The 19007-nt window shown below is 42.0% G+C and overlaps 1 protein-coding gene across 1 annotated transcript in view; it reads left to right on the plus strand.

Annotated features, from left to right (window-relative positions):
• The first annotated feature begins 1685 nt into the window (after positions 1–1685).
• Positions 1686–19007, plus strand: part of LOC130115162 (solute carrier organic anion transporter family member 1C1-like) — a 173454-nt gene continuing 156132 nt past the window's right edge. The window contains exon 1 of the mRNA XM_056282782.1: positions 1686–1824. The gene's annotated coding sequence lies outside the window, so the exon portion shown is untranslated. The remainder of the gene's footprint in view (positions 1825–19007) is intronic.

The raw sequence follows: 19007 nt of genomic DNA on the forward strand, positions 1-19007 counted from the left end.
AGACAGGCTAGCCTTCGTTCCCCACGCGCATCAGTGAACCTTGGATGCCCATGACCTGTCACCAGTTCACTGGTTGTCCTTCCTTGGGCCACTTTTGGTAGGTATGTACTCACCACTGCACACCGGGAACACACCACACCACCTGTCATTTTGGAGATGCTCTGAACCAATCGTCTAGTCATCACAATTTGGTCCTTGTCAAAGTTACTCAGATCCTTATGTTGCCCGTTTTTCCTGCTTCCAAAACATCAACGTCAAGAACTGACTGTTCACTTGTCCCCTAATATATCCCACCCCTTGACAGGTGCCATTGCAATGAGATAATCAGTGTTATTCACTTACCTGTCAGTGGTTTTAATGTTTTGGCTGATCAGAGTATATACATGTGAAGTGGAGGATGAAGGCCGTGTGGATTGTCTTTTACCATGTAACTTTCCCCGTAATCCTTTTGTTTCATGAATGACATAAGTGAAATTAAAAATTATAAGCAGCCTTTCAACTATTTGCACATATATCAGACAGTGTGCTGGCAAAATTGTCTCTAGGACCCTGTAAATTTTTCCTGCTCACATCTTAAAGGACTGTGATATTGAATCTTTGTAAAGTATGTTGTAGGAGGGACAACAAACAAAACCTTTTCCTCCCCCAAAAAAGTGTGTTAGCATGTTATCGTTCTGCTGGGAAAAGGGAAAATAACTATCATATGGCTCATCATAGATGGCAACCAGGTTTGTAAGAGGAAGAAATTAAAGTGTTGCTGTTTAGTTTGTCGTCCATCATGGTGGTAGGAGTGGTAACCAGCTGCATCACTGAAACACCGTTTGATCAGACGATATCAATTATGTAGCCCACACCTGCAACCCGCATGGCAGCAGTTTAATGCCGTGGCCATCAGGCACCCTGCGTCCAGGTACAAACACAAAACTATTTGGTTTTGAGACTTGCAAGATCAGTTCTATGCGGACGCCATCGGAAAAGGATTGACAACATGAATCATTTATGAAGTGACAAGGATCAGTTGGCCAAAGCCTTCCAGCCAGAGTCAGGTGGGTCCACATGCGCCTGAAGCTATGACACAGCATTACCTATTTCTATCCATCGTCTGTTGTCGACACGTGTTCGGTGCGTGTCAGTACACGGCTTTTAAGTGCATGTAAAAAAAAAATTTTTTTTAAAGTCATCGATATCGAGCGTGGGGCCGATATGATTTCTATTGCGGGAGATATAGGTACGTCTTTCTATTCTGGCCTGGCATCTTAGTTTGCTGGGTTTCGCTGACGTCAGATCAGCTGGAAAACATGAGTTCTCCGGAGACGGGGAACATCAGCACATCCACCTGATGGGGAGAGAGAGAGAGAGAGAGACGGAACGGCTACTGATCAGTCTGCTACGAATATTTTCCTTTTGTAAACCCCTGCTTCTGCTGCTTATCTGCCTTCATTCGGGTGATTAACCCTCCTCGACCCCCCCCCCCCAGACAAAATAAGGTGGCGCACACCTCATGACCCGAGCCACGTTTTGAACGACGTCCCCCGAACCGGGACACGAATCGAGTCGGTCGGAGACAATGTGTCGAGGGGAGGGGACAAAACAATGAGCTGGATTTTTTTCTTTCTTTTTTGCATTGTTGATGTCGTGAAAGCCGCTGGAAATGAACTCTCGAGACATATTAGAGGTGTTATGATCGGCTTCTTTATTCTTTTTCAATAATAGCCTGTAAGAAGTTTCACAAGCGCTCGCGGAGGAAGTTTACCTGTGTCCCGATTGGCTTTGTACTCTCATTACAACAAAAGATACTGGACGGTTGTTCCGCAGAACATTTTGGTAAGTGTTTCATTTTTAAGGCTGTATTGTTGTGGTAGATTGATGTTGTGAATTGGATGCGTGGGTTAGTTATGCTTATGCATCGACTTCCGAGCTGGAGACAGTTGGACAGTGCATGCGCTGAAGAGATTCCAGTTATCCAGAAATCACAGCGTTATGAAGTTGCTCAGGAAGATTTGTCTGGAAATGTGCGACCGTAAGTCTAGTACCCCTTTGCACCTGATTTGACATCTGGCATCTGAATTGCCTCTGCATGTTATATAGCTGGGTTATATATACAGTAGGCCTGGCATGGTCGTGTGTCTGGTATATGAATCTGTGTGGAGATGATATGGCCGGGTTACACAGTAACAGTCTTGGGCAAGCTACTTGGAAAGTATAGTGAGCTAAACTACCAGTTACGCTACATAAAACAAAGCTTCACAACACTGAAGCTTTGTTTCACCCCCCACCCCCCACCCCAGCGAAATGTACCAAGCTAAGCTGCAGAAACAAAAGTAGTTTAATTCATCAAAGCTATTTTCTTTATATTGAACCAACTTCATTCCAAGTCAGTGCTGTCTCAGTGATCAATAAAACTGACAGTCAAACAGATAGGCAGGTAAAAAAAAAATCAGTTCAATTGTTTATTAAACATTAAGCTGTGGTCTCTGCTCTCACTGCTCCAAAAGCAATTTGGCAACAAAAACAAACAAACAAACAATCAAACAAAAACGTGCTCCACATAATAACAAAAACAGGTGTCGGGAGTGTTTATGTTCATCTGTTTGTGTGTGTGTTCCCCTGCAGCAGACAAGTCGGCCCAAGGATTGGTACGTGACGTCACTGTCATATGGACGTGCCTCTGTCGGCTACACGTACAGGTCCGTGTGTGGTGGTGGCGGCATCGCTTACTCATCCTTAGCAGTTTTATTCCAGACCGCAGCAGAAAGCTCCGCTGCGCTTGAACTTCACAAAATGCTGGGGAAAATGTAGCTTGTGTGGACTACTTGATTATTGAGAGAGTGTTGCTACTGAAAAGCGATTGATTCAGCACACAGCGATGCTACCACCACACTTCCAAGAAATGTAGTTAAACTAGTAGCGACGCTACTGCCCAACGCTGCCCAGTAACGTGCGTCTCCGTTGTCCACACAGAGATCCAGTTGTGCGGTCTCAAAAAAACAGGTCACCGCGTCACCCACGTCCTCTTGGCAGGCCGCATGCTGTATGAACGCTATGACAGAAGTTGCAATTGCAGTATTTGCTCAATCTAAAGGAAAACTATGGAGTGATTTTTTTTTTTTTACCCAAGCCATAGTGGCCTTATGCTAGGAGTCAATCCTTGCGATGCATAGCAGAATATTGAGGCTCACATCAGCGCTGCGCACCAAGATGAAATGCAAGCCCCTCGGCAAATACGTAGAATCCACGAATGTGAGGTGGTTATTAGCTACACCAGCAGGTGGCGACATTCCCCCACATGAGCTGACGGAACTACCGTCTGTACTTGAAGAAGACTAAAACGAGTCTACGAAGCATCCAGTAGACAACAAACTAAAAGTGAATTTTAAGTAGTATTTATTTGCACTTAAAAAATAATGCAGTAGGCAAATATTTGAGTCGCAATTTTATGTATTCATTACAAGTGCATTATATGTTAATACCAAAGAGTAAACAAAGTGTGTTAGTTTTAAGAACGCTTTAATCATTTCACATCAAAGTATATTATATGTTATTGAAATGCAGTACTCCTGAGTGGGCTTTATAGAATGTATAACTACTATACATTTCATGTACTTTAACAACTCTGACAGGAAGGTGTAACATATTCATGGTGAATTTTCAATTTCTGAATGGATGGTGAAAGTCCAGACCGGCCAGTACAACCTTCTCCCAGGAGTAGGGTTGGGTACTGTTCACATTTGAACCAATACTGGCTGGCACCGTTACCGGTACCTGGAATTGGTACCGGTTCTGAACTGTTCTTTTTTCAGTCCTTTACTCTCTCCAGAAAAAAATATAATGTAATTTCAGTTGTAAAAAAATAAGTAAACAAGCACAAAACCCTCCAGACCCACGGCGCACCTGCCAAGTGTGAAGTCGATCGGAAGAACAGTTGTCGAGAAAATCGAAGGACAGACAAAGACTCCTACTTTAGTTAGATTATTATTCTGAGAGATTTTGAAATGTATATAGTTAATATATGAAAGACTAATAAGCACATAGTTTGGTAGCCCACTTAGATGAGGGGTTATTGCTGTTATATTATGATTGTCATAGGCAAATGATTCCCTTTGTACGACACATCTGGGCATTTGTGTTGCGCTGCAGTAATGAGCTGATGTGAAGGCTACAGTACCTATAGGTTAGCAATTAAAATTACATAATTTGAATTGGTCCTAAAAGATATACCCATGGTTAGGAAAAAAGGAGGTAGAACACACCAAATTTCTTATGAGGCGCAGATTCTGGGAATAGTCAAAGATAAGCCTGTCATGAAAATATAATGCCATTGTGTTGTCTGGTGTAGTATGTGCCAAATTGATGTCATGCCACATTCCGGGACTCTGCTTTTACAGTGGACAAGCTGGATCACCTCCCCCTTCATGTTGTGGGACCTCATGATTTAGAAACAGTGATGAATGAATTTTGATCTAAACATGATAAAACATTTCATGTGGTTATGTCATATGGTTAGAAGCTTATGTGCCCTCCTTTTAAATGTTTAATTCCAGGCCTATACACATTGTGGGTTTTTGGCATTTGTCAGAAATGTGTGATGACTTACATTATAGTGTTAATTGGGTGGCACTGGCTGTGCCGCAGGCAGCATGGTGGCGCAGTGGTTAGCGCGGTCGTTTCACAGCAAGAAGGTCCTGGGTTTGAGCCCCGGGTAGTCCAACCTTGGGGGGTCATCCCAGGTCATCCTCTGTGTGGAGTTTGCATGTTCTCCCTGTGTCTGCATGGGTTTCCTCTGGGTGCTCCGGTTTCCTCCCACAGTCCAAAGACATGTAGGTCAGGTGAATCGGACGTACTAAATTGCTCCTAGGTATGAATGCGTGTGTGTGTGTGTGTGTGTGTGTGTGTGTGTGTGTGTGTGTGTGTGTGTGGGCCCTGTGTGATGGCCTGGCAGCCTGTCCAGGGTGTCTCCTGGCCTACCGTCCAGTGACTTCTGGGATAGGCCCCAGCATCCCCGCAACCCTGAAAGCAGGATAAGCTGTTCAGATAATGGATGGATGGATGGCTGTGCCTCATTGATGAGCCATTTGCAAGTGGTCTGCATAACCTGTAATGTTTCTACAGTTTTTTTTTCTTCAATTGTTCTCATGGGTCTTTAAGTCATGGCCAATTATGTGTTTGCCATGTTTTCTTAAATGATCATTGGTTGGTAATAGTTAAACAATTTGGACAATAAATAACCCATTGATAACTTAATGGTGAATGTTCTCAAGATAGTTCCCACCAAGTTTTGTGTGAATCAGATGAATGGCATAGGAGGAGTAGGAAGAAAATCCAGTATGGCTGAAATTAAGAGCGATACACTACATGGCTAAAAGTATCTGCTTGCCCAACATGTCGTTCAAAAATAATTTGCATTAATAGGGAGTTGGTGCCCCCTTTGCTGCAATAACAGCTTTCGAACTCCTCAGGGAAGGTTTTCCGCTAGATGTTGAGAAATGCTGCAGGGATTTGCTTCTATTCAGCCACAAGAGCATTAGAGGGGTCTAGAACTGATATTTGGGTGATTTGGCCTTGCTCACTGTTTGCCTTCAATCCATCCCAATAGTGTTCAATGGGGTTTAGGTCAGGGTCCTGTGCAGACCAGTTACGTTCTTTCACACTGATCTCTATAATTATTTTCTGCATGAATCTGCTGTGTCATGCTGAAACAGGTGGGGGCCTTCCCCAAACTGTTGCCATGAAGTTGGAAGTACAGATTCATCTGCGTTGTAGTGTTACGATTTCCCTCCCCTGGAAGGGGGAGGGAAATTTTAAAAATCTTTAAAAAATGAAAGGGGCCAAGCCCAGACCATGAAAAACACTCCTAGGCCATTATTCCTCTTCCCCCAAACTTTGCAGTTAGTACTATGCATTCAGACAGGTAGTGTTCTCCTGGCATCTGCCAAACAGATTTGTCTGTTGGACTGCCAGATGATGAAGCATCATTCATCCCTCAAGAGAATGCCTTTCCATTGCTCCAGAGTCGATGTTAAACCCCCCCCCTTTCTCTCTCTCTCTTTCTCGCTCTCTCTCTCTCCCTCCCATGTTATTGATATTGAGTGCATTATTTAGAATTTTTAATCAAGGTTCAATTCTTGTTTAAAGTGATAAATATTACTGCTCAGTGTTAGGCTATTGCCCATGCTTGGTCATTGTCTGTGCTAGTCAACCTTGTGGGAAAGTCAGGAAAATTATGTATGAAGCAACTGACAGATGTGCGTATGGGTCCTCATAGGTGTGTGCGGAAATGTGTTTGTGTGTGGTCTTGTCATCTCCATTGTGAGGAAAACTCAGGAAGAAGAGGGATTTAATGCGTTTTTAGTGTGTAAATCAATTTCTGTTCCCCCTCAGCACAGTTCTTCTATTCCAGGGGTCGGGAACCTTTTTGACTGGGAGAGCCATAAAAGCCAAATATTTCTAAATATATTTCATTGAGAGCCATATAGTATTTTTAACGTATAATAAATTAAATATGTCTTACTTTTAATGCGACTTCTGGTGCTGCATGGTTTTGCTGATGGCCTTGTAGTCTGGTTCATACGTGGTGAGGTTGAGCTTCATGCAGGCGTTGAGGCTTCCATCAGTTAAACGTGAGCGTAGGTTGGTCTTAATGTTCCTCATATGCGAGAAAGACTGTTCACATGCATATGTAGAGCCAAACATGGTCAATACGGCAATACTCACACGCTGCATTGTGTGGTATGTCACAGGAAGTTCGTTCCAAGTTTTAAGAATCAGCTGGTCTTCAGGTTGAAGATTTTTAATTTCTGTCCACTTGTGTTCCCTCGCCAGCTCTGCTCGCTGTCGCGCAAGACTTTCCAACTCTCCATTAAGTGACTTGAACTTACTCATCCACATGTCTGATGCCTTCAGGTCAGCAACTTCCAGCTCAAAGTCTCCGATAGAGACCCCGGGGATGCATGTCAGGTCGATTTTGTCCACTGCACACTCATGTGGATGAGTGATGAACTTGAAAAGACCAGTGCGCGCACGAAATTCTCCAAAACGTGCTTTGAATGACTGCAGGAGATTGAACGTAAAGCCAGCTAGCTGCTGGAGATCCAGATGTTGAGTGGAGTCACTTGCTAAGCATGCATCTCTAAATTGTTGCAGTCTTTCAAAGTGCAGAAGACGACCTGTTTCAATGTCCCTGAGAAAGACTTCCAGCTTGCTTTCAAATGCAAACACTGCTTGTTGAAGGGATGAGATTGTATTTCCAATACCTTGCATTTTCACATTGAGCTGGTTCAGATGGCCAGTTATGTCCACGAGATAGTGAAACTGCAGGAGCCAGTCAGTGTTGTCTAGCTCAGGATGCTTGACGCCTTTCATTTCAAGAAAAGTCCGGATTTCACTCAGGCAAGCTGCAAAACGGCTGAGCACCTTCCCCCTTGACAACCAACGCACGTTGCTGTGTAAAAGCAGACCGGGATAATGATTCCCAACTTCTTCTAACAGAGCTTTAAACTGGCGATCATTTAAAGCTCGGGCAACAATAAAGTTGACCACTCGAATGACCAGAGACATCACCTCGCCAAGCTCCTGGCTACACGTCTGAGCGCAAAGCGCCTCCTGGTGCAGGATGCAATGAAAACTTAGGATGGCTCTCTTTTCATGTTCACGGAGAAGCGCTACAAATCCTTTGTTCTTCCCCAACATACAGGGTGCACCATCAGTACAGACAGAAATAAGTTTATCCATCGGTCGTTTTTTTTCTTTAGCAAACTCCATGAAAGACGTGAATAAATCCTCTCCTCTTGTTGTCCCTTTCATTGGCAAAACAGCCAAGCTTTCCTCACGCAGTGTGTCACCTGCAGCATACCTGGCAATGATACTGCACTGAGATAGATGGCTAACGTCTGTTGACTCATCTAACGCGAGAGAAAAGTATGTCCCGGCGTTTATGTCCTTAATTTGTGTTTCCTCGACTTGATTTGCCATCATGATGCTACGATCGTGCACAGTTCTTGCTGACAGGGGCATGTCTTTTATTCGTTTGATTATCTTGTCTTTATTTGGGAAGTCATCAAACAGTTCATTGGCCACATCAAGCATGAATGTTTTGGCATACTCGCCATCTGTGAATGACTTTCCATTCCTTACTATTGCCAAAGCCCCCGCAAAGCTAGCGGAATTCCCGTCCCCTTGCTTGGTCCACACACGTAGTTGCTGCTGACTCGTCTGCACTCTCCGCTGTAGCTCCTCGCGTGCCCTTTTCCTGCTGTCCCCCGCTGGATATTTCGATGCAAATGAAGCATGGTGCGTATCGAAGTGCCGCTTTATATTTGACCGTTTCATCGATGCAATTTTATCATTGCATATTAGACATACCGCAGATCCTGCTCTCTCCACAAATGCAAATTCCTCTGTCCACGCAGCCTGGAATGCACGGTAATCATCGTCTTTTTTTCTTTTCGCCATCTTTTCCGTTACAAGGGTTGAAGCGGATAAACTAGTTGGCTATCTGATAAAATTGATTTCTTCACCTTTACAATGACCCGGACATGCTCGCGAGCCATTGGTTCCCGACCCGACCCACGGGTGACCCGTGACCCGTGAAATTTATCTTCAAAACTAATTTTTGTTTACTTTAAAATGACACAGTATTATTAAGAAAGATCACAAGTATTTTAAAATCAGTTCCAAACTGATTTTTTTGAAAAAAAAAAAATTTTCAACTCAAAATTGTCTGGGAGCCATATGCCGTCACCGGAAGAGCCATATATGGCTCGCGAGCCATAGGTTCCCGACCGCTGTTCTATTCCAAAGATGACTGTCCAGGTTGCCTTGATACACTTCTCAACTCCTTTTGCACACAAGAGCGCCAGCTCTTTGTCCACTGTCCCCATATCACTCGAGAGAAAAAAAATTGATTTGAATCACCAATAAAATAATTTTCCATTTTAATCATTTAACTTAACCATTTCTCTGAAATTCAGTTCATGTCTTGTTTGAATTTCATGGCTCTTGGACACTTCAAGCCTGTTACTCACACAGGTTCTAACTACCTTATGGTCTTAGTGGAGTAATTTCTCATTTCCATTGCTTGCAGTTGAAACAATATCTCTTGTCATATTTAATTTATTTCCTCCTTTGAGATTCTGCAGAATATGCAAGTAGGCCCAAGGTTGACCATTTTTGTGGGGGAGTTGTCAGTAGCATAAAAAAAAACTTAATTGTTCCATTTCATGGCTTTTGCAAAGTGCCTTATAATTCTCAGGTATTTTTTTTTTAAATTATACGCTGTCTCACATTGGCAGTGTTGTGGAGGGCATTGTTTACATTCAGTGCTTTCAGGTTATTTAAGGAGAATTAACAGCCTTTATAACAAAACTGGAGGGCTGGTTTCAGGGCTTGATCAGATTGAGCCTCTTTCCAAGGATTTAGGTCATTGCCTCTTGTGATCAACCACATCTTTTCTAGCCTGTTTTTTTTTTTTTGTGGCAAAAGTAGGCTACTCAAAGACAAAAACAAACCAGTAAAACTGACACTGGTGGTTGCCGAAGCATCGCTGGCCGATATGATGGTGTTGTGGTTATTGTCATGTTAGTACAGTAACATTACAAGCTAACTGTAGAGTGATTTATTGTTTGGGTTTTTTTTTTATTGCTAAGACACATTTCTTGAAATCAAGCTCCTTTTCCCAAAACTCTTAACTGCACACTCGTCTTCATGAATGTCAAAACCAAACTCTCTGCTTAAAACCATGTAATCTTACATCTAAACCAAACATTGCCTCAGACATCACACAAAAGCCATCAAATACACATGCACTACAAAATAGCCATTTCACACTGGTGAGATCAATTCAAAACACTGCCATACAAACCTGTTACTGCAATGAATAATGGTGCTTGTGATTTTCCCCAGAACCTCTTTACATGATGAAAACATGTATAAATTTGCAAAATTTTCAATTCCTCAATGTACTGTAGTAAAATAAACTGAATGAAAAAGTAAATGTACTCTAAAATTATGCAACTGATAACAGAGAATACAGTAAACCCAATATAAACCAATGGAAAAAAAAAGTTTGTATATAACAGAAGAAATCACCTTTATTCTACCTCAGCATCCCATCTGTGGTCTTGGTTAAGCCAGAGATTCTCATCAACTTCACAGGCAATAAACCCCGGCCAGGCAGCTGGGGGGGGGGGGGGGCTTGCATGCCTTATCCACCCTGGCAAGCCTCAACTGTAATATTTAAACAAGCCTCCTCCATGACCTGGAGGAGGTGAACACAGATGTAGGGGTCGCAAGTCATAGACCTTCCACCACCATGCCGAAAAAAAAATAGATGTTTAGGGAAGGGAGAATATCAGGTAAGAAAGATTTTGCTGAATCTTCGGTTGCTCGTGAACCAGTCACAAACTAGAACAGCTCGGTAGAAACTGACATTGTCTCAAATGGCAATGTTACATGGCTGCTCCGATTGTGCTGGCTCCCCTCTGGTTTAGTCGGTATACATGATCTTGCAGACCATCGAGGAAAGCCAGCAGATGCATGGTGTTGTATGGACCAAGGGTTGCATGGCGGTGGAGGACCCCTCGGTGGCTGATGGTGGCACACAGTGGCGCCGGCAGCCGTAATCCTGTACGCACTGTGTGTACAGGGATCTGTACGCACCATGTGCTATTAGCCAGTGACGTTAACACCAATCGGCCTTCACATGTATTTACGTCAAATGGTGCGAGTGGCTTAGGGTAATGTTAGTGAGTGGACGCAGCCAAAAATGCATCTCAAGCACATTATTCAATAAAAGAGAATCCAAAGACAGGATCTGCTGTTGTCACAATTCTATTTTCAAGATATGTTAAAAAAAAAATGTACACACGGTGCATACAGTATTACAGCTGCCAGCACCACTGGTGGCACACATGGTCACGTTCCCTCCTTGCTGGCAAGGGACATTCAGTTCTTTTTCAGTTCCTGCCCCTGCTTTGCTCACCTGTTCCCCATTCCTTGATTGGCTTGCCATGTCTGGTCCTGCCCCTGTTTTGCTCACCTGTCCCCCATTTCCCTGATTGGCGTGCCGTTTCTATTCCTGCCCCTGCTTTGCTCACCTGTTCTCCATTCCCTGATTGGCTCTCCAGCAGGTATAGGTTCTCCCTCGCTCATTTGTCGGATTATAAATGTTACCTATGTTAGCTGGGTGCTTCATGCCTTCTTTTGTACCTGTCGTTTCAGAAGGTATGCTTTCAATATAGTCTTGTTTTAGCCCAGCCTGTCTCCACTGTTTGCATTTGGGTCCTGTTCTCACCATGACACATTCCAAGTGCTGATATTTGTCTCTAACCACGTTCCTTTGCGAAGGAACATGATAGGCCTGTTCATCCACGACTTGCTCCATTGAAGAATGTGGTCAATTTAGATGCTGACAGCATCAGTTCCTTGAAATATTGCCTAAGCCTCAATAACTCTCCTTTGTATCTCACGCAAGCGAATAATATGGTTGGCTATGACCATACTGATTGTCATCTGCTGCTCTTCTGAAAATAGCCGTCTTCTCCATTAGGTGGTCGTCTCTGTTCTGTAAAAAAATTGAAGTGCTGATGGGATTACTAAACCATCCATTTAACAAAAAAAAAGGAGCATTCAGTAATATAAAGTTAACTGTGATATAGTACAGTAATACAATGCATTTCATACAGAGTACCGTACAATAGAGCAAACAGCTACAGAACATGTGCTGTAATAGCACAGAGTACAGCACTCCAAAGTTAGAGTAGAGAGCAATATATAAATTGCCTGCTTATTTTCCTCTCTGAAGGTCCGGATTATAGAGGCTACTGTGAAGTGGCTCAGATTTGGCTGCACTCTTTGCCCAGCTTCCCTCATTCACATGGAGAAGGACATGGTCAACTGGAGTTGTATGAATCTCATCGGAAACTATTTGTCTCCTTGCCCTTACCGTTCTTCTTCTTCTTCTTCCTGTTTCACCTCCTTTTGCGCTACCTTCAGGTCTTTGTGGATCCATTTTTTCAAAATAAGTGAGCTAACCCATGGCCCTTTTATCTATCTATGCTGAGGTTCTGATTGGTGTTTGAACAAATTTGACTCTGTTTCCACCTGGAGAATTGTGTGTTAATTGAGTTCAAGCTGTGATGACTTGTTAATGATATTGAATGCCAGTGCATTCTAAATGAGCACATGGTGCAGCCAGTGACATATGAAGGGATTTGTGTATGGTTTTTCACAAAGTTCAACAAATCTGAATCATGTGTGAAAACGGGAATAGCTTTGGGAAATGAGTCTGTCTTTGTAGATGACATCATGGTTTGGGATGTTTAGTTAATGGGCCCAGTTATAGTGTGTAAAGCAGTTGAGAAACTAACTGTGATCCCTTGGAGCAATTTGCCTCACATAACCCCTGGAAAGGATGGACAGAATATGGAATAAAAGACAAGAAGGGATTGAGAGACAATGTTTTGGGATACAGCCAAGAGGTAGCGAGGAAAGTGAAGAACGAAGGAAGATAGAGATATAGGTGCAAAAAGAAACATTCATACAACTTCACCTTTATACATTACCCTTTTAAATGACCACCTCCTCATTTAATGTTTTGTACAATAGAATAGGAATCAAAATCAGGTCTAGTGCTCACTGGAGAGTTCAAGTTCCAAAAATAGCATAAAATTAGTATAAAAGTACATGGTTTGTGCGGCACATTCCAAATATTCTGAAGCCGCAGCTTCTGTTTTTAAAGCTCAGAGACACCCCCTAAAAATGAATATGTTGTGTTGAAACATATCTGAACTTGAACATGCTACTTACTGCAAGGTTTGTTTTCAGAGCAAGGGTGGAAGGGAAGAGTCGCAGTGGTTGAAATTTTGATTTTATCCTTTCCACTCAGAGCTATTGCATTGCTTCAAAAGACCTGGATTGTGTTGCATGAGCAGAGTACTTTTATGATCTTTTTTTTTTTTGGTCGTTTTTGGACCAAATCCAGCCCACTACAGCACAGAGCACATCATGAAATCATAATTAACTAAGCATCAGTTATTCATGAGTTTATCATGTTTGTGGCCCTTAAAATTAAGTGATAAACCATTTTGATTTTTACTATCCATTGTGGATAGCACATGAATTCTGTTGAAATCCAAATACTGTAGTCATCATTAACTAAACATTAGCCCCTCATGACTACATTGTGTTTGTAGAACCTTAGCTAAAGTGAATTGGTTCTTCAACACTGATGAACAATGTGTTATTAATGATGGCATAATTGTGAAATGGCATGAATATATGGTGTAGCTGACAAAGTAATACATTTAGTAAAAGTTCATTTAAGAAACTAAACTTTACACACAATGCACTGTGGATGCAAAAGGTGTTTGATCTTTGCTTTATTTCCAAACAGTATAAGACAGTTAAATCTATGCCTGGGAAGAGCTGAGAAGGTATTTAGTTCATGAACTTTAACATCTGTACTTCAAGTGCCTGTATATCTGAAATAACTTTGAAAACTTTACAAAAATTCCCATTAAGGTCTATAATGGTGTTAAAGTGAACTAAAAAAGGTTTCACAAACAGCTTAGTCTCTTCTTTTAAGATAAGGAGCCACCTTTTATTGTAAAAGAAAAATACTACTGCTGTGGGTGCCTCATGAGGTATTAAATGGTGCAAGAGTTGGAAAAAGAAAATAAAAAGTGTAACTAAACAAATTCTTTTGAATTCAAGTTCAGTTCAGTTCTTTTAAATTCCAGTAAGGATCCATCATCTTTTTTCATTAAGATAGCTGAAGCTGTGGGTTCCTGCTCACAAAAGCCCCTGCAAGTTTCAGCAAACCTTTTCAGGATGTCCTTTCTTCTAAAAGTAGACCTCAAGGTATTGAACAGTTCCTGGGTTAGTCCCTGAGTTTCACAATTGGGGCTTGAAACACAATAGTATTGAGATCTACCCAAGCCTTGCATAAGCTTCAGCTTTGTAGAGGCATTCCTTTTTAACTTTTTCCAACACTGAGTTGTGGCAGTTGATGGAGTCGTCAGGGGTTTTTAATGCAAGACGAGAGAGCTCAAATTAAACCAGCTTAGTAACAGTGCTGTAGTACAATTCACAAATTTACATTGGCTTAATCATCAAATAAAACTATTTATACAGTACGGTCAACACCAACATACACTCATGTGAACACATGGTGTGCAGGAATAAGGCCATATAAAATAATGCTACATACAGACTCAAGTCAGAGCCTTTACACAGATGTTTCACAGTAAACACAAGTGAAGCTAATAAAATTCATAATTGGGCCATAGGAGATTTAGATGTGACAATGGGCAAGGAGTGGCAAATGTAGTATTGTCACTGCTTGCAAAGAGGCACACTTGAATCATTATTAATTTTGTTGGTTCCAGCTGTGTTGTATCTACTATGACACATCTGTGAAAAGGCTGTTATTACTGCTGCTGCAGCCGGTCTATGGCTGTCTATGAAATACTGTCAGTGGCTGTAATGTCTATGATAGAGAGGGAGAGCGACCCAGCTACCACAGCAGACTTCAGACACCAGTTCAATCTCATTTAAGCCAGTACACTACACTCTTCACCCTGTCTCCTTCTTGTGGAGGGTTCCCTATATTGGGAGCAATCCCAAACCAGTTAGTTTAGAGTGGAAATGGGCTACAAAACCCTCCGACAGCAAGTGTACATCAGCGCTGACCTACCATACTCTCACTACCCTCAAGCAGAAGCATATGTGCTACAGAATGGAGGAAAACATATAATTTGAGGCCCATCTCGGTACTTTGTCACATATTATTTTGGTCAGACAGTTAAGCTTTACTACATTTTCTTTACAGTCTTTTTACAGTGGCTTTTGGCAAAATCACAAAAAGTCAAAAGTAAACAACAGGAAAGTATCACTTTGTCCCTAAATTCAATGAGAATTTACATTCACAATTTATTTTGTAGCATATGCTCATTGTTTCATAGATGTTGTGCTTTTGCAAGGATGCAGCACATAACATGGGACAACAGCTTGACAAGCAAGGTGTGTTGGCTTCCATGGTGACAGTTTCCTGCTTAAGGTGGACAGTGCTTAATACGTCTCACAATTCATTTCTTATTTATACCCTCCTCCCTAAAAATGTGCACTCTATGCATGTGCAGGTGTGAAGTTTGTGACACCTTCACAATGGACCAAGTTTCTACTTGCTCAATGGATTTCTTTTTTGTGTGGGTGCTGGTCGAGTGCTCAAGCAAGTTCATTTTGGACCTACTGTCCAAAGAGAGACTCACAACTGTATCACATGAGTTTGTGGAAAAACTTACTGCATATTTCTCTTTCTTGCCCATTTGCTTTGCCTTTTGGGGCTTTGACTTGGACTCTTGGCCTTCTTGTCCTCAGAGGACTCAGAATCAGATGACTCAGAGGATGAGGGATCAGTTTCATCTGACTCGTGTTTCTTCTTTACAGGTGCCTGCCCTACAGGTGGAATATTTACAGCCACCTCTCCTCCCTTGTCACTTCTTCGTGCAAGAACTGTGAAACTCAAACAATATAGGAATTAATTGACAATGATAACAATTGTGTTATGACAATCAATGTACATCTATTTTTGAAGCTGTGATGTCCTCAAATCAGCTTTACCCTCTTTAAGTTTCTCCCAGGGATATTTCACTCCTCAGTGAGCATATCAACCCATTCTTTTAAGGTGGCAATCTCTCTCTTTTGGCCTTCCATTGTTTGCTTTGCCTCCTGCAGAGCTGTCTGCAGAGTGGGGGCTTCTGTTATAAATTAAGGCCTCATAATGAAATACTGTTGTGCAGATGTTCACATTTTAAACTCTTAACATGTTCCATCTAAACAGAGAGTTGAATAGCAAGTGATCAAAGAAGCATAAGGCACATGAAAAACACTATTCATTCTAAAAATTACATACTTCAAAGTTCTGTTAAATGTAGTTAACTGTGAAACACATGCTTACCAGTTTCATTAGCGCTGTGAAGTTTCAATGACAGATGAAAACTGAATAATTTAGCTACAGATGATGTCAGTGTTCGTTTTAACAAGGGATGTATGCTTATGTCTGAGGGGCAGGCAGGTAAACAGCTTGATACTCAGCTGAACACAAAACAGCTGTATTTTTAAATTTATGTTGAAAATAGTCTTTACCTCTTACAACTGACTCATCTCCAATAGATGTCTTTTGTTCATTGTGTGAGGACTGAGACAATGAAAATTTTGGATGAGGAGGTAATAAATTAGCAGCCGTTACTATCACACATTCAACCACCTCTTCTTATTGAATAATGCTGTATATTGGGAATAAACTAAAGATTCAACCACCATTATGTAAACTGTTTAGTATTCACCATAAAACAAGACAAGTATTATTGAGAAAAGGCAGGAACATTACATTTCAGCAATTACAATGTGGGTTGGAGCCCTTTCATAGCCAAATATCTTTACCAAACCTTAGGATTTCTATTCCTAGAAGGGGCAGATTTGGTGTCACTTTTTTGAATATATAACATTGGAAGGCAATAAAGTTAAATGAAACTTGCACTAATGCAATAAAGACCACAATGACAATGCAATAAAACAAACATACTGTTTTCAATCGTCTTGGTCCCTCGAAGATTTCTTTTGTGGAGGCTGATGCACAAATAGGTCTGGGTGAAAGATTAGAGAGGACATTAAATTTACAGAAGATTTGACTTTCATTTAAAAATAATGTCTAGATGGCACTGTGACCACCGGCACTTCACCCCATTTAAAGCATGAAAGATGACTTGTCTATTACCAAAAATCTGAAAAAGCCCTAGAAGAGACTAAGATTTGATGATTACAGTTTTGACTAAAGAAAAATCATGCAATTACAACCATTTCTTTACACAGAAAATAGTACTAAATCATTATTTATGATTGACAGGTTAGCCTGCAGCACACTAGGCTTAATCCACCATGCAGAAGCATGAGTGTGCTATGGGTTCCCCAGTTACACCTATAGTGGCCATCTTGTATATGGAGGAAGTGGAAAAGAGGGCTCTGATGTTCTATCCAGGGACATCGCCTAGCCATTGGTTCAGATTTGTGGACGACACTTGGGTTAAAATTAAATCTCAGGATGTACCACATTTCACCAACCACATTAACTCTGTGGAAAACCACATCAAGTTCACCAGGGAGGATGTGAAAAATAACAGGTTAGCCTTCTTAGACTATGAAATTGCAATTGGTGATGGGGGACATTTGATTGTTGATGTTTACTGTAAACTAACACATACTGATCAGTACTTAAGGTTCGACTCTCATCATCCACTGGAGCAAAAACTAGGAGTCATCAGGACGCTGAACCACTGAGCTGACAATGTCCCCACCGACACAGTGGCTGGGGAAGGGGAGAAATCCCACATTAAACAGGCCCTGGTTAAGTGTGGTTATCCTAACTGGGCATTTGTCAAAGCCAGGAAGATGCCCAAACAGTGCACCAGCCAATCGAAGAGAGGAGAAGGATAACAGCTGCCTAAACGTTAACCAGTGGTGATTCCAGTATGTGGTGGAAGTTTCAGAACAGTCGAGACACATATTTTCCAAAAACCACATCTCAGTTGCTTTTAAACACCAAAACACACTGCGCCAGAAATTGGTCTACCCCAAGGATCAGGTACCCTGGTACAAACAGAGCAATATAGTGTATGCTGTTAAGTGCTTGGAGGATTGCCGTGACTTGTACATTGGGGAAACCAAACAGACACTGGCACAACACAGAACAGCTAACGCATCAGGCCAGGACTCCACAGTCTACACCCATCTACAGGCCAGTGGCCACTCTTTCAAGAATGAGGATGGGTGTCCGGGTAGTGTAGCGATCAAGTCAAGTCAATTTTATTTGTATAGCAACACAACGTCCTGTCCTTAGACCCTCACATCGGATAAGGAACAACTCCCTAAAAAAAAAACCTTTAACAGGGAGAAAAAAATAGGAAGAAACCTCAAGGAGAGCAACAGAGGAGGGATCTCTCTCCCAAGATGGACAACGTGCAATGGATGTTGTATTTACACAATTTACAGAATACAACATTGAAAGAGGATAAAGGAATTATAATGGAATTATAAAATTTATGAAGAATATGATGAGCTGGATGCCAAGCAGTATCCAGGTGGCGACCACCATCACCATGGAGACCTCGGAGGAGGACAGACTGCACGTGCACACAAGGGAGACTCATATGACACCATTCACACACAGAAGAAGAGAAAGGAGAAGACATCATTCAGAGAAAGAGAAAAGACATGAGAGAAGAGAACAGTTTGCAATAGTCAATAATCTATACGCTATAATCTCGTCGGCAGAACAGTGCTTGGCAAATTCATTGAGACACAAAACCAACCTGCCATGCAGTACAGGTTGTGAAGCACTCAACTTAAAGGCAACTAATTGTTGGTTAAGGCAAAAAGATGAGTTTTAAGTTTGGATTTAAAGGACTCAACAGACTCTGATTGTCGGATGGCAGCAGACAGGTTATTCCACAAAAACGGGGCCCGATAGAAGAAGGCCCTGCCACCAGCTGACTTCTTTTTAACTTTGGGTACACACAGGAGCCCTGTATTTTGAGAAAGAAGAGCTCGAGATGGAATGTACGGTTTAAGGAGAACAAACGGGTAAGATGGGGCAAGCCTGTTTAGGATTTTATAAGTCAGCAGAAGCACCTTGAATTCTGATCTAACATTGATAGGAAGCCAATGAAGGGAGGCAAGAATTGGTGTAATATGGTCAAATTTCCTAGATTTAGTTCGGATTCTAGCAGTCTATTCCATTGCCTACCAACATGGGGATCCTGGTTCAAATCCCCTTGTTGCCTCCGGCTTGGTCGGGTGTCCCTGCACACACAGCTGGCCGTGTCTGCAGGTGGGAAGCCGGATGTGGGTATGTGTCCTGGTTGCTGCACTAGTGCCTCCTCTGGTTGGTCGGGGAACCTTTTCAGGGGGGAGGGGCGTGATCCTCCCACACACTACGTATCCCTAGCAAAATGTCT

The sequence above is a fragment of the Lampris incognitus genome, chromosome 7 (assembly GCF_029633865.1).
Source record: "Lampris incognitus isolate fLamInc1 chromosome 7, fLamInc1.hap2, whole genome shotgun sequence".
NCBI classification, from domain to species: Eukaryota; Metazoa; Chordata; class Actinopteri; order Lampriformes; family Lampridae; genus Lampris; species Lampris incognitus.